Here is a 7,572-nt window from a genome sequence, read left to right as displayed (position 1 = left end):
ACAAAGACGCCTTTCAGAAGGCCCAGATCAATCAGGTTGTGAGGCTGCTGATGTTTTACCCCTTTTTATTTACTGTAATTCTGTTAACAATGGAAAGGAGTATTTTAAGATTCTTAACTACTGTATTTGTCTCTGTGACCGTCCAAAGTGAGCAACAGAATTTAATCTAAATTGTCTTTGAAATTCTCACTTCTAGACATGCGTCAAGGTGGGTCTATTATCTGGGATCTAATAATAAGATAATAACAGCAATAATTTCAGTAATTTTATAATAAATTTTTATCATACAGTTATGGGTGTCTCTTTACTTCTTGGTTGTTTGTGTATGTTGAACCCTGTTACTGAAACCCAGTTACCCAGTTCAAGGAAAAGTAAAACACACAACAAACAGAAAGATTTATCACCCAGACTCTTTCTAACAGAATAGCCAAGAGAAGAGTACGTCCCAAATATTTAATAAATTTTTCAATATTGTTCGCATTGCTTAAATTCCTCCAACAACTTCCTAATAATTCAAGCCTGTTACTAAGATTATAGATACAAGAAATAATAATAAGAAGAATCTAATGAATAATACCCTTCACCCTTTTCACTAGCTACCATTTTTACTAAAAAAGCCAATTTGCGCTACAGCAAACAAGTTAATTTTTTTTTTAAATATCAGAGTAGGCTACACCAGCTTGAAGCTGTTTTTTTTTTTTTTTTTTTAGAGATCTGGCAAATTTCTGAAGCTGTGCTAGACTCCCTAGATAAAAATATCAGAGGTTCACGTACAGTATATTAGGCTGAAAATCCAAAAAAAAAAAAAAGGCAATGAGCCTCAAGCTCACACTCTTACTTTCTCACCACAGCTCCTCCTCATTCTGCATTAACTGTATTCATTTATTCATTTTTTTTAAAGACAGTAATATACTATAACCCCCACAGCCCATCTCATTACAAACCTAAACAGTATTTAAATTATTTATTAGAGCCTTCTATTTCTGAGCTCTGACACAACACATTCTTTATAGACCAGTGCGTTTTTACGTTTCTGATGTTTGAATTACGCTCACTTACTGTAACCATAGCATCAAATAGCTATAATAGCCACGATGATTGGGGAAAACAAAGTCGAATTTTCAAAAAAGGGGACAAACATGCATCAAGCAAAGAAAACATCCAAAGCATTATTATTAATTAAAACCAAGCTAGCACTGAAATATCATACTGTATATGGAAGAAATGTGCTTGGAAAAAGAAAAATGTAATAACCATGATTCCAACTAAAACAGTTGGTGAAGTTCCATCATAAAAAAAACAACGTTCACACCAACCAGCTGTGTGTCCATAAACCACTTGTTAGTGAGACCTATCAGGAAAAAAAGCTTCAGTGTGTTAGGGAAATAATAATGAAAATAAACTACTATATACAGTAGCTTTGGCCACATAATGATGGGTTTCGCATTCTACTTCTGCACAATTTGACCCTCCTTTTAGAATCCTTGATGTATAACTGTGGATATACTCCAACCTTGACAAGACATATCTTTGACCCATTCGCATCTAACTCTCTAAAGCACAAAAGTTTTGAGTTGATATAGATGTTAACTCCTTTTTAAGTCTCTGATGAAAATCACGGGTATCATTTATGCAACTCTGCCTGATTTTTTCCCCTTGAATTTCTAGAACCAATGTGATATCAATTTGTTCAATTGTTTCGAAATCCCGGAAACAGGCAGCACCTCCCAAAATAGCTCTAATCTTAGTTTATCCCTGTTTTAGTTGGTTCATTGCATCACACCTTCCTCCCACTTCAAGAACATGAGTGGATTCAAGATCTAAAAATATGACTTACTCCAACTAAAAAAAAAAAAAAACTAAAAATGTTACTTTCTAAACTTTAAAAAAACTATTCTGTGTAAACTCTCAAACAATTTATTTGATATAGATAGAGTCACTGATTACACTTTTTGAAAAAATAAATCGTGATCTAAGTATCATGTTTTCGACAACACAACCTCTTCTAAATAAAAAAAATATTGGCACAATATAATAACACTTATTGTTGGTGTACTGTAATTTCCTCTTCCTTCTTTGACATTTGGTAAACTTTTAAATAGACAAATAAACATGTTTTTTTTATGATCTCTTACTCGTACATCCCAGATCTCACCTATACTCCAATAGTTATGCTGTTTACTCATCGCACAGACAATCCAATACACACTTACTCAGCAATACCTTGCACTGCCTTATCTCTCCGAGCTCCTACACTCCTGCTTTTAGGTCTATTGGACTTCTGGTGGTGCCTAAGACCAGAGACTGGATCAATACATCACTGCAATCCCTTCTCTTGTTTTAACAGAACCTTTTTTCTCTCTCAAAGCCTTTCTATTTCCATCGTGCCGTTTAAAATGCAATGGCAGTCGAACAGCGTTAACTTCATCATGGTTCGGGGCCCGGTGTATTGGGTTTTCAAGGGGCCCAAAATCTCTAGGGGCGCCCATGCTGAGAACTAGACAAGGCATTATTTAAAATAAAAATAAAAAGTATATATATTTAAAAAGTTAATAATCCAAGCATTTGACCATATTTAGAGTATGTTTACTTCCGCCAGCATTTTAAGAAACTAATCTGCTTAATGTTAGTTTAATAATAACAGTCTTATCCAATAATCAGCCCACCAAACATGAGATCACATCTTAGCAATGCTGCTGTTGTGTAATTCTATCCGAATGTCCAACACTAGTTATTTCTCCTTTCCCTAAGGTTTTACACTCCCCAAATAGGATTAGGTGGAAACTGAAACACTCCTGTGTTTACTTTAAGCTATGTCGGTAACACAGACCCACAAATTCTTTCCCCTGTAAAAGAACTCCTGTCTCTGGGAGGATGTGTCTTACAGATGAAGATCTTTTTATATAAACGGTTATTTTTAACAGGAACAGGTCACCTTTTGTTCATATTTATTGACTGCTTGCCTGGCAAATGAGTTATAAGGGAAACATTTATACTAGGTTACGTACAGTAGGAGTGAAGGCGCTGGTATCAATAGAATCATTCATATACACATAGACAGTATAATGAAGTTACACTGGAGAAGATCAGGTAGTGAACGATGTGTAAGGACTAAAACACTTCAGGTTGTGCTGTTCTAGGAAAATAATCAACACCCAGGTAGTGTCGTGTGATCTCATCACGAAGTAAAGGGTCTCTACTACCCAAATAGTCAAAGGCTTTTCTGTAAAGGTATAGACTTTTTTTAGACGAAGCAATAAAAAATTTTAAGCAATACAATTTTTGACCTTTCATTTAACCTAGTCGCTGTTATCACATATATTATAAAATATATAAACAGAAATTCTCTCATCAGGCCCTCTTTTACTTCTTTAGCATTTCATTTAAGCAAAAAAACCAGAAAAGTCCTCCATCTTTGTCCTGAAGGCTTTCTTATGACAGAAAACGTATTAAAATGTTCCAAGGAGGTGACACTGGAGACTCCTTCCATAAACATCTCCTTACAGTTTATTACTGTTTTTATTCTCACTGTTAAATAGCAACATGCACTAACATCATGCACCCACCCGCCTACACTAGTTCTTCTATTGGATCGGACTACACGTGCCAGCTTCAGTACCCATGTGCATCAATGAGCCTTGGCCACCAACCACCCTTCCTTCTATGGATCACTTTTGGTATGTCCTGACCAGCGCAGACCAGGAACATCCCACAAGAGCTGCAGTTTTGAAGCTGCACTGACCCAGTTTTCTAGCCATCACAATTTGGCTCTTGTCAAAGTCACTGAAATTTTTATGCTTGCCCAAGTTTTATGCTTCAACTTCATGGAATTCACACCAACTTCAGGGAAAAAAAAGATTCTCTTGCCACCTAATACGTATCCCACCCACTTCCAGACGCCGCAGTAAGAGGATATTGAAAATGTAGCTACTGTGAGAAGTGATCCAAGAAAGGAAAACTTACTGATACATATGAGGAGTGAAGGCTGGTAGTCCGTGTAGTCCGATCCATTAGAGGCGCGATTGTAGATCAAATTGATGAAAAGGTTAATGCTGGTTTTGATAGAAAGTGTAGTGTCAGAACACACAGTGCATCTCTGTTATTGTGATGTAAAAAAAAAGGAGTCGTATTTAATATTATGCATATCATAATGTTATGGCGGATCAGTGTCATCTATTTATTATTAGCTGTATAACCTTGTATATCCATGATGCAAAACCCTGTGAATAATCTGAACATATTAGACTAAGTACATGCATATACTGTAGCACATTTGAATTACACACCAAACTGTTGTATAGATAATGAATCAACACCTTTGGTCCAGTTAGAATGCAGAATACTTTTTCTGTGATATGACTTCTTCACCATGACTGTAATAGCTCAGAGACTTGTTAAGGCAGACATAGTGAACGTCCTGTAAATGGGCGCCATGTGCAGGAGAAAACCGTTTGCTGTAATAACAGTAAATCGAAACATTATGTTTAGAAAGTAACAGCACTATAGTGCACGTTTTGCAGCTTCGGGCATTATTTACCCCAAACGGACCCATCAGGGTTTGTGTCATGACCTGGAGCATTAGAGAGCTATTGCATGTCAAAGCCAAAATCAAGACATGGCAAAAGCTCTGCTGTTGGGGCTAATTTCGCTTACCTTAAGTTGTATTGCACACTGAAGCAGGATACATAAAACTTCAGGCTATTATTTTAATAGCAACAGATCCATTATGTTTGGATTTAAGAGTGTTATTTCATGACAGAATACGTATACGGTTTTTTAAATAGGGTTGATATGGAGCTTCCATCCATCCATCCATCCATCCATCCATCTAGGAACCTCTGTAGTCCAATTAGGGACCGTGCAGGCCAATGGAGACCGTTGTATTTATTCCTATTTTTATGACTGTAGTAGAACATCTGGTCAACATTCACGCATGCATTTACACACTACAAGACATTTGGGAACGCCAATTAGTTTAATCTGCATATATTTGGACTGTAGGAGGAAACCGGAGTACCAGGAGAAACCAAGCATGATGAGAACATACAAACTCTCACACACACACACACACACAGACTTGACGTGGGCATCAAACCCTTAACCCTGAAGGTGCGAGGCCACAGTGCCACCATGTCGCCTATTACTTATGTTATCTCGCTTAAAAAAGGTGTAATATGTGAGCTTTAAAGAATTTCATACCATTTCTTAAATAAATTAAATGTTTAACACATGATCTTGCTTCTGCTCTAAATTACACTGCGACACAGCTTCAGCCCTAAACGTAGTCTGGATAGACTATGATCAGTAACCCGCATGCACAGATACTTTACAAGTCTCGGAATACTTCACTCTAAAACTGAAACTGTAAACAGGCTTCAATCTTTGACGTTGCATTCATTTGCATTTGCACAGTAGTGTTATTTGCATGTGACGCACTAGTCACTAGGCATAGAGTAGTCACTGAGTCCACCCTTGGCATGTCATTAATTGCTGCCAAACATCTCAGGTGTGTGGATGTAAACAACTGAGCTGGAGAGAACTACCAGACCGTCACTTGCGTTCACTTGCAGTCGAGCGTGAATTACAGGAATACTCCCGAGTGTTTGTTTGTTTTTTTACACACTTTCTAGCCTTCACATCTGTTGTGTATGTGTGACTTCGACATTTACTTTTGTAGCATTTGACAGACGCCCTTATCTTTGTCACATTATACATTATACATCTGAGCACCTAAGGGTTAAGGGCCTTGTTTAGGGGCCCAACGATGGCGACTTATTGGTGCTGGGATTTGAACCTTTTACTAAACTATTCACTCATCATCTATAACGTTTTTACCGCACCAATCTCGTTGGTTCACCTTATAGGTTTATATTTGTGCGCCAACTTGCGAACGAGCCACATCTGTCTGTAGAAACTGTACACACAATCATAAACCAACAGCACTTGCACATTACAGGAACTAAGCTTGGAGTTTTTGCTCCTACCATTTTCGCATGTTTGAGAGGTTAAAGGAGTTCCTGGGAGGCCAGCGTGAGGCAGGTAGTCCGATCATGGTTCTGGATAACTGAAAAAAAAACGTTCTACCCTAATGGTATCCAAGCACTAGTGAAACACTGGGGTATGAGCATAAGTGCAGCAGGGGATTATATAGAGAATTTTTTACTTTCATAACTTTTTTCTGTTAATCTGAACAGTCAAAAGTCCCGGTTTGACTCGAACGGCAATCATACTATGGTTGAAACATTTTGGAAGACATTCTTGATGCTAATTTTTCTTTATTGTCATGTTTGAGGAATGAAAAACTTCTGTTTTAGGAAAATAATCCACTTTAGGATTGTAACAGTAACTCTGTTTTGTCTCGGGCCGCCTCACACCACAACATCATTGATCTTTTTCTACAACAGCACAACCCCGGGTGTTTCATTCCTTACTTACTGAGTACTCAATGATCTTGTGGAACAGCTCCAGATTCTCTGTTTGGTGCATAATGCGCCCAGTGTTATACCCTCACGGAGTCACTGTGTGGTTCACATCCTCATGCAGGTCTACGTCCATGTCTACGCTGAAAGGTAAAGGGTGAGAGTAAGGTCACCTGTACTCATTTATTCATGTTGTGTGTAAACAGATGGCACTGTGAGTTGTGAGTTTGTTCTATGATAGCTGGATAAGCATTAATGTGGTAATAGGGTCAGACAAGGTTAAAGTTTTTTATTTTGTTTTTCTGTAAAAAAGATCAAAGCCAGAAATACATTAGTGTGTTTTTTTGTGTGCGCTTGGGGATGTGTGGGTTTCTTATGCACTTCTGATGAGCATACTTTTTTGTAAAATATCACAGATAAGTGAAGCGGAAAATGCCATATATTGGATACGCATGTTAGAGAGAGAGAGAGAGAGAGATCTTACATGATGAAGCCCTTAGATTATGATCAAAGAGAGAGAAAGAGAGATGATTTAAAGCTCCTCGAGGACACACCCAGTGAAAGTATTGCCTAGGGCTGTTTTGAAATAGGATGAAATGAAATAAAATCACTAAGATAAACACTGATATACAGGCAAAATGTTCTTAATCAAAGATTTCACCATCACAATCACAGTGACGGCATTTTCAGATCATGAAATGACATTCTCTTTTCAGAGATATTGTACCTAAAAAGTCTTTATTCATTATTTCTATTTATATCACATCTCTGTAGAATACTTTGTTTGAATGGTTAGTGCTGTTTTTGGAAGGAGTCTCTAGTGTCAGTGCTTTTTGTAAAAGGTAAAGCTGAAAATCTACCAGATTAATTGCTTTGTGTTTTTTTTCAAGTAATATGACAAACTGGAGATTAATATAATATATTGGATAATAATAATAATACTTGAGGCACACGGTGGCGTTGTGGTTAGTACTGTCGCCTTGCCCCTCCAGATTCCGGGTTCGAATACCGCCTCGGGGTCTGTGTGCATAAAGTTTGCATGTTCTTCCCAAGGCTTTTGTAGGTTTCCTTCCAAACTCCAAAGACATGCACTTACTCACTCGTCTTCTATACCGCTTTATCTTGTATTTAGGGCCGCGGGGGGGGAGGGGGG

This window comes from Clarias gariepinus, chromosome 22, assembly GCF_024256425.1.
Source record: "Clarias gariepinus isolate MV-2021 ecotype Netherlands chromosome 22, CGAR_prim_01v2, whole genome shotgun sequence".
Lineage (NCBI taxonomy): Eukaryota > Metazoa > Chordata > Actinopteri > Siluriformes > Clariidae > Clarias > Clarias gariepinus.
Note: the sequence above shows the minus strand (reverse complement) of the source record.